This window comes from Arachis duranensis, chromosome 7 (genome assembly GCF_000817695.3).
Source record: "Arachis duranensis cultivar V14167 chromosome 7, aradu.V14167.gnm2.J7QH, whole genome shotgun sequence".
NCBI classification, from domain to species: Eukaryota; Viridiplantae; Streptophyta; class Magnoliopsida; order Fabales; family Fabaceae; genus Arachis; species Arachis duranensis.
In genome coordinates this window covers 35,126,951-35,136,200 of record NC_029778.3, presented here as the reverse complement: position 1 = coordinate 35,136,200, position 9,250 = coordinate 35,126,951, and the positions used below count along the sequence as shown (strand labels likewise).

At 37.5% G+C, this 9,250-nt stretch overlaps 1 non-coding gene across 1 annotated transcript; it reads left to right on the top strand.

The window, feature by feature from the left end:
- The first annotated feature begins 220 nt into the window (after positions 1–220).
- LOC127740775 (small nucleolar RNA R71) lies at positions 221–327 on the top strand. Its single transcript, XR_008001634.1, has one exon. It is a non-coding gene; the product is annotated as a small nucleolar RNA R71 (small nucleolar RNA).
- The last annotated feature ends 8,923 nt before the right edge of the window (positions 328–9,250 follow it).

Here is a 9,250-nt window from a genome sequence, read left to right as displayed (position 1 = left end):
TCAATTTCAAGAACTCCCTTCCTCTGAGGCGTCCCATTATTCACAGAATTCCTCTCAGAAGTGTACATGAATTGGTTATTTGCAACCATGTCAATAAGTTCTTGAGCTTCTGCAGGCGTTTTCTTTAGGTGAATGGATCCACCTGCAGAAATGGTCCAATGACATCTTGGAAAACTCAGATAGACCATAATAGAATATATCTATTATGGTCCATTCTGAAAACATGTCAGAAGGACATTTTTTGGTCATTTGCTTGTATCTTTCCCAAGCTTCATAAAGGGATTCACCATCTTTTTGCTTGAAGGTCTGAACATCCACTCTAATCTTGTTCAGCTTTTGAGGAGGAAAGAATTTACCCAAGAAGGCCATGACCAGCTTATCCCAGGAGTCCAGGCTATCTTTAGGTTGTGAGTCCAACCATGTTCTAGCTCTGTCTCTTACAGCAAAAGGGAAAAGCATGAGCCTGTAGACTTCAGGATCTACTCCATTAGTCTTAACAGTCTTACAGATCTGCAAGAACTCAGTTAAAAACTAGTAAGGATCTTCAGATGGTAGTCCATGAAACTTGCAATTCTGTTGCATTAGAGCAACTAGTTGAGGTTTCAGCTCAAAATTGTTTGCTCCAATAGCAGGGATTGAGATGCTTCTTCCATCAAACTTGGACGTGGGTTTAGTAAAATCACCAAGCATCCTCCTTGCATTATTGTTGTTGGGTTCGGCTGCCATCTCCTTTTCTTGTTCGAAAATTTCAGAAAGATTGTCTCTGGATTGTTGTAATTTAGCTTCTCTTAGTTTCCTCTTCAGAGTCCTTTCAGGTTCAGGATCAGCTTCAACAAGAATGCCCTTTTTCTTGTTCCTGCTCACATGAGAAAGAAGAGAACAGAAAAAGAAGAGGAATCCTCTATGTCACAGTAAAGAGGTTCCTTATTATTAGTAGAAGAAGAAAGGGGATAATGATTAAGAAGAAGGAATAATCCAAACACAAGGGTGATGATAGAGGTAGTGATTTGAGATGAAGAGAAGTGTTAGTGAATGAATAAATAAATAGAATAAGATGAGAGAGGGAGAAATTGTCGAAAATAGTTTGAAAAAGTAGTTAGTGATTTTCGAAAATTAAAGGTGAAATAAAATTAAAATTAAAATAAAAAATTTAAAACAATTAATTAATTAAAAAGAATTTTTGAAAAAGCGGGAGGTATTTTCGAAAATTAGAGAGGGAAAAGTAGTTAGGTGGTTTTGAAAAAGATAAGAAACAAACAAAAAGTTAATTAGTTAGTTGAAAAAGATATTACAATCAAATTTGAAAAGATAAGAAGATAAGAAGTTGGATAAGATATTTTGAAATCAAATTTTTGAAAAAGATAAAATTTTGAAAAAGATATGATATAAAATATATGATAAGAATATATGATAAAAAAGATATAGTTGAAAAGATTTAATTTTTAAAATTAAAATTAATTACTTAACTAACAAGAAACTAAAAGATATGATTCTAGAATTTAAAGATTGAACATTTCTTAACAAGAAAGTAACAACTTCAAATTTTTGAATCAATCATATTAATTGTTAGCATAATTTTCGAAAATAAAGCTAAAACTAAGAAAAAGATTTTTGAAAAATATTTTTTTAAAAAAAAAACTAAATTTTTGAAAATTAAATAAAAAATGAAAAAGATTTGATTTTTGAAAAAGTTTTTTGAAAAGATAAGATTTTTTAAAATTGAAAATTTGACTTGACTTATAAGAAATAGCTAAATTTTAAAAATTTTTGACTAAGTCAACTCAAATTTTTGAAATTTTGAGAGAAATAAGGAAAAGATATTTTTTTGATTTTTGAATTTTTAATGATGAGAGAGAAAAACAACAAAAATGACTCACAACATGAAAATTATGAATCAAAACTCATGATGCATACAAGAACACTATGAATGTCAAGATGAACACCAAGAACACTTTGAAGATCATGATGAACATCAAGAACATAGTTTTGAAAAATTTTTTATGCAAAGAAAACATGCAAGACACCAAACTTAGAAATCTTTAATGCTTAGACACTATGAATGCAAGAATGCACATGAAAAACAACTAAAGACACAAAACAAGAAAACATCAAGATCAAACAAGAAGACTTACCAAGAACAACTTGAAGATCATGAAGAATACTATGAATGCATGAATTTTCGAAAAATGCAAGAAAAATTTTTAAAGCATGCAATTGACACCAAACTTAAAAATTGACTCAAGACTCAAACAAGAAACACAAAAATATTTTTGGTTTTTATGATTTTCTAATTTTTTGTATTTTCTTTTTTTTTCGAAAATATTCTTTAGAAAAATGAAAATAAAAAATTTTTTTGAAAAGAAAATAAAAAGAAAGTTACCTAATCTGAGCAACAAGATGAACCGTTAGTTGTCCATACTCGAACAATCCCCGGCAACGGCGCCATAAACTTGGTGGACGAAATTGTGATCATCAACAATGGCTCCAAAGACTTGGTGCTCTCAAACGTGAATCTCACTTTGTCACAACTCCGCACAACTAACCAGCAAGTGTACTGGGTCGTCCAAGTAATACCTTGTGTGAGTAAGGGTCGATCCCACAGAGATTGTTGGTATGAAGCAAGCTATAGTCATCTTGTAAATCTCAGTCAGGCGGATAATAATTGATTATTGGGTTTTCGAAAATATAAAGAGAAAATTAATTAAATAATAAAGGATAGAAATACTTATGTAAATTCATTTGTGGGAATTTCAGATAAGTGCATGGAGATGCTGTGTTCCTTCTGAATCTCTGCTTTCCTGCTACTTTCATCCAGTCTTTCTTACTCCTTTCCATGGCAAGATGTATGTAGGGCATCACCTTTGTCAATGGCTACATCCCATCCTCTCAGTGAAAAAGGTCCAAATGCTCTTGTCACAGCACGGCTAATCAACTTCTGGGCGTTTAACGCCAAATTTACAGCATCCTGGGCGTTCAAAAAAATGCCCAGTGACAAAGGAGTTTCTGGCGTTCAACGCCAGCTAGAAGCAACAGCTGGGCGTTGAACGCCCAGGAGAAGCTACTGATGGGCGTTAAACGCCCAAAACATGCAGCGTTTGGGCGTTTAACGCCAGGATTGTGGGGAGGAGGTAATTTCGTTTTCAATTCAAATTTTTTCCAAATTTCATGTTTCAATTCATGATTTCTTGCATAAACATGTTACAAACTCTCATCTTTCGACTTCAATTTCAAAAACTTTTTAATCCTAAACATATTTCTTGATTTTTCTTTAATTTCTTTTCAAATCTTTTTCAAAACTCATCTATCTTTTTGAATTCTTTTCAAATCTTTTTAATTTCTTCTCATATCTTTTTCAACTCATCATATCTTTTGAATTTCGAAATTGCCTCTCCTTCTATTCCTCTCCTTTCCTTTCTTTTGCTTGAGGACAAGTAAACCTCTAAGTTGGTATGATTTGCCATGATCACTGAGCTAAAACTCATCAAGATCATGGCACCTAAGGGAACAAGAAAAGCAAGGATGTGACTTGAAGGAACTGAAGCGTTAGAAATTATCTCTTGAAAGACCAAGCACCCCACAGACTAGAGGAACATCCACTTCCCAAAATAAAGGTTGTTGAGTCCTAATCTTTGCCTTAACTCTGTGATAACTGTTCTTATTAGGAATTTACCTTAGAAGTTATATATTAGTAGTAGTAATTAGTATCTCTATTTTGATTTTATTTCCAAATAAGCTATAAATTATTTTTCTCATCATCATCAAACATGAATAAAATAGTAGATTTTTAGAATAAAGAGGCAATTTAATTTCGAGTTCTTAATAAGGAAAATTCTAATTATTTATATGTGGTGACAATACTTTTTGTCTTCTGAATGAATGCTTGAACAGTGCATATTTTTTATATTGAATTTCATGAATGTTAAAATTGTTGGCTCCTGAAAGAATGATGAACAAGAGAAATATTATTGCTGATCTGAAAAATCATGAAATTGATTCTTGAAGCAAGAAAAAGCAGTGAAAAAAATTGGCAAAAAAATATATAAAAAAAAACAAGCAAGCAGAAAAAGCCAATAGCCCTTAAAACCAAAAGGCAAGGGTAAAAAGGATCCAAGGCTTTGAGCATCAATGGATAGGAGGGCCCAAGGAAATAAAATCCAGGCCTAAGCGGCTAAATCAAGCTGTCCCTAACCATGTGCTTGTGGCATGCAGGTCCAAGTGAAAAGATTGAGACTGAGTGATTAAAGTCGTGATCCAAAGCAAAAGAGTGTGCTTAAGAACTCTGGACACCTCTAATTGGGGACTTGAGCAAAGCTAAGTCACAATCTGAAAAGGTTCACCCAATTATGTGTCTGTGGCATTTATGTATCCGGTGGTAATACTGGAAAACAAAGTGCTTAGGGCCACGGCCAAGACTCATAAAGTAACTGTGTTCAAGAATTAAAATACTAAACTAGGAGAATCAATAATACTATCTGAATTCTAAGTTCCTATGGATGCCAATCATTCTGGATTTCAAAGGATAAAGTGAGATGCCAAAACTGTTCAGAGGCAAAAAGCTATTAGTCCTACTCATCTGATTAGAATTTGAGCTTCACTTGAAACTCTGAGATATTATTGCTTCTTAATTTCTTTTTATCCTATTTTATTTATCTAGTTGCTTGAGGACAAGCAACAGTTTAAGTTTGGTGTTGTGAAGAGCGGATATTCTATACGCTTTTTGGGGGTAATTTCATGTAGATTTTAGTATGTTTTAGTAAGTTTTTAGTATATTTTTATTATTTTTTAGGCAAAATTCATATTTCTGGACTTTACTATGAGTTTGTGTGTTTTTCTGTGATTTTAGGCATTTTCTGGCTGAAATTGAGGGAGCTGAGCAACAATCTGATCTAGGCTGAAAAAGGACTGCTGATGCTGTTGGATTCTGACCTCCCTGCACTCGGAATGAATTTTTTGGAGCTATTAGAGTCCAATTCTCGCGCTCTCAATTGGATTGGAAAGTAGACATCCAGGGCTTTCCAGAAATATATAATAGTCCATACTTTGCGCGAAGATAGATGACGTAAACGGGCGTTCAACGCCAGTTCCATGTTGCAGTCTGGCGTTCAACGCCAGTTCCATGTTGCAGTCTGGCGTTCAGCGCCAGAAACAGGTTGCAAGTTGGAGTTCAACGCCAGAAACAGGTTACAACCTAGCGTTCAACTCCAGAAACAGCCCAGGCACGTGAGAAGCTTAAGTCTTAGCCCCAACACACACCAAGTGGGCCCCATAAGTGGATTTCTGCACCAATTATCTTAGTTTACTCATTTTCTGTAAACCTAGGTTACTAGTTCAGTATTTAAACAACTTTTAGAGACTTATTTTGTATCTCATGACATTTTTAGATCTGAATTTTATACTCTTTGATGGCATGAGTCTCTAAACCCCATTGTTAGGGGTGAGGAGCTCTGCAGCGTCTCAATGAATTAATGCAATTATTTCTATTTTCCATTCAAACACGCTTGTTCCTATCTAAGATGTTCATTTGAGCTTCACTATGAAGAAGGTGATAATCCATGACACTCATCACCTTCCTCAACCCATGAATGTGTGCCTAACAACCACCTCCGTTCTACATTAGATTGAATGAGTATCTCTTAGATTCCTTAATCAGAATCTTTATGGTATAAGCTAGAATTGATGGCGGCATTCATGCGAATCCGGAAATTCTAAACCTTGTCTGTGGTATTCTGAGTAGGATTCAAGGATTGGATGGCTGTGGCGAGCTTCAAACTCGCGATTGTTGGGCGTGATGACAAACGCAAAAGAATCAATGGATTTTATTCCGGCATGATCGAGAACCAATAGATGATTAGTCGTGCTGTGACAGAGCATTTGGACCATTTTCACTGAGAGAATGGGAAGTAGCCATTGACAATGGTGACACCCTACATACAGCTTGCCATTGAAGGAGCCTTGCGTGTGAAAAGAGGAATACAAGAGAAAAGCTGAAATAAAGAGGACAAAGCATCTCCAAAACTCCAACATATTCTCCATTATTGCACAATAAGTATTTATTTTATGCCCTTTTTACTTTATACGAAACTAAAGAACCCTATTGGTATTCTGACTAAGAATAATAAAATAACCACAGCTTGCTTCAAGCCAACAATCTCCGTGGGATTCGACCCTTACTCACGTAAGGTATTACTTTGACGACCCAATGCACTTGCTGGTTAGTTGTTCAGATTGCAAAAGTGTGATTGCAATTTCGTGCATCAACGTCAAACCAGTGGTGCAACCATAAAGGCAACTGAACCCAGCCATGAAGGAAGTAGTACAGAAAGAAGTCACTAAGCTTTGGGAGGCTGGGATTATTTATCCCATTTCTGATAGCCCCTGGGTGAGCCCTATCCAAGTTGTTCCCAATAAAGGAGGCATAACAATAGTTCATAATGAAAAGAATGAATTGATTTCTACAAGGACAGTTACAGGGTGGCGTATGTACATTGACTATAGAAGGCTCAATAACGCCACTAAGAAGGATCACTTTTCTTTACCATTTATTGACCAAATGCTATAGAGACTAGCAGGGCATGCATTTTATTATTTCATGGATGGATATTCTGGGTACAATCAAATAGCAATGGATCCACAGGATCAAGAGAAGACGACATTCACATGCCTATGTGGCGTGTTTGCCTACAGGCGAATGCCCTTTGGCTTGTGCATTGCACCGCCACCTATCAGCGGTGTATGTTATCCATTTTCTTTGATATGGTAGAGAAGTTCCTTGAGGTGTTCATGGATGACTTCTCTGTCTTTGGAGACTCATTTGACCCCTGCCTTGATCATCTGGCCCTAGTTCTGAAAAGATGTCATGAAACAAACCTAGTTCTAAACTGGGAAAAATGCCACTTCATGGTGACTGAAGGTATTGTTCTTGGGCATCAGATTCAAACAAGGGAATAGAAGTAGATCAAGCTAAGGTGGAAGTAATTGAACGATTGCCACCACTAACTAATGTCAAGGCAATCAGAAGTTTTATAGGACATGCAGCATTTTACAAGAGGTTTGATGACAAGTCATCATATACCCATTTTTCAAGCTAATTTCACTTGTTTTGTTAGCATTTATGCACTTTCTTGCATCCTAAGTAAGTGATTTGGAGTGAAAATGCATAACTTCTTTAAATCAAGCAACCACCATGAATTTAATGTTAATCATTGAGGTTTGAGCTAATTTTAATTGCATTTTAATTGATTTATAAGCCTCTTGAATTTAGTGATACTTTGAGTGGTTGTTTGGTTTATTTTAGGTGAAGAAAAGAAAAGAAAATGAAAAGCGTGGCCTAAGAAGTGTGACGCAAGAAAAGAAAAGCGTGGCAAAGGAAAGGGGAAGCGTGCCGCATCACAATGGGGAAGCAACCTTGCCCTCCACAAGGGCAGAATGCCCTCTAGGAGGGCAGCATTAAGTGATCAAGTAGGCATAGGCAACTCTGCCCTGCCCACTCCAAGGGCAGAGCACAAAGTGGTGCCTTGGAACCAAGAGAAGCAAACTCTGCCCTGCCCTTGTGGAGAGCAGAATCGGGCATCTCAAGGAAAGAAATCAAGAAAAAAAGGTCACCCATGCAAAGAAATCAAGAAAAAAAGGCTACCCATGCATGCTACAAGGCTCGAACAAGGGACCATGAGGAAGCCAAGCCTTGAGACCCACTACCGTGCCAAGAAGCCAAAAAAAATAAAATAGCGTGTTTGCACTCTCCCAGGTTCGAACCCGAGACGTGAAGGAAGGACCCTGCCCTGCCCTTGGCGCGGGCAGGGCAGCAATTGAACTAGGTGCACCAATTTTGAAAGCTGGCGCACCAACTTTGCTTCCTGGCGCACCAACTTCCTCGTCCTGGCAGCATCTGGCGCGGCGTTCCTTCCCTGGCGCACCAACCCGTTCCTGCCCTGCCCTTGGCGCGGGCAGGGCAGCGTTCAGCACCAATCGCACGCACAACGCCCCCTGGCAGCACCATCCGCACGCACAACGCCCCCTGGCAGCACCATCCGCATGCACATCTCGTCCCTGGCGCACCAAACTTTCCCGCCCTGCCCTTGGCGCGGGCAGGGCAGCCTCTGGCGCACCAACCTCGTGCCAGACGTGCACCCAACTCGCACCAAAACGCACCATGGCCGCACCAATTGCTAGCACCAAGCATCATTTTTCTGCCCTGCCCTCCACAAGGGCAGGGCAGCCTCCTGGAAGCTATTATTTTTGGGCCGAAAATTAAATTAAAAATCCAATTTAATTCATTTCTTCACCAAATCAAAAGCCCATCCAAATCCCAAAATCCAAGAATAGAAAGTGTATAAATAGGACTTAGTTTGATGTAATTAGGACTTTTTTTAGCTACCTTTACTTTGAGCTTTGAATTCTCACTTTTAATTTGGAGCTTTTGAATTTCATTTCCTTTGAAGCTTTCTTGAGAGATTTGTCCGGGCATCAAGAGGATCAAGGGAGAATTGATTGATCTCCTTCCTCATTTCCCTTGGGCAATTCTACTCTTCTGTTTTCTGAGTATTGGGTGTGTGAAATTGGGGAAATTCTGTCCCAATTCCCATTCAAGCTCTTTGTATTTTATTTTCTGCATAATTGAATCTCAATTCTGTTCTTCTACTGCTTCATCTTTAATTTTTTTGTCAATTGCTTAGTTAATTCAGATCTGGGAAGGAAATTGGGTTTTAGGCTCTGCTACCTAAGCCCTTGGGATCCTGAGATCAGAATTCATTTTGGGTTCTTCTGTGAACCATTGCTGCATCTTATTTTCTTGCTGTTTGAATGCTACTTGCTCCTGATTTAAATTCTGCTCAATCTCTTGCTGCAATTTACTTCTGCTTTGTTTAGATCTTGCAATCCCATTCCTCAATTTCCTTTTATATTCAAGCCATTTATCTTTCTTGCCATTTAAGTTACTGCAATTTAAGTTTCTTGCACTTTAAGTTTCAGTCATTTACTTCCTTGCTCTTTAAGATTCTGCACATTTACAATTCTGTTCTTCAATTTACTGCACTTTTCCCTTCCCCCTTTACATTTAATGTCATTTACTTTCTGTTAAACACAAATCACTCAACTAAAACTTGATTCGCTTGACTAAATCACCCACTAAACTAAAATTGCTCAATCCTTCAATCCCTGTGGGATCGACCTCACTCATGTGAGTTATTATTACTTGATGCGACCCGGTACACTTGCCGGTGAGTTTTGTGTTGGATCGTTTTCCACACATCAA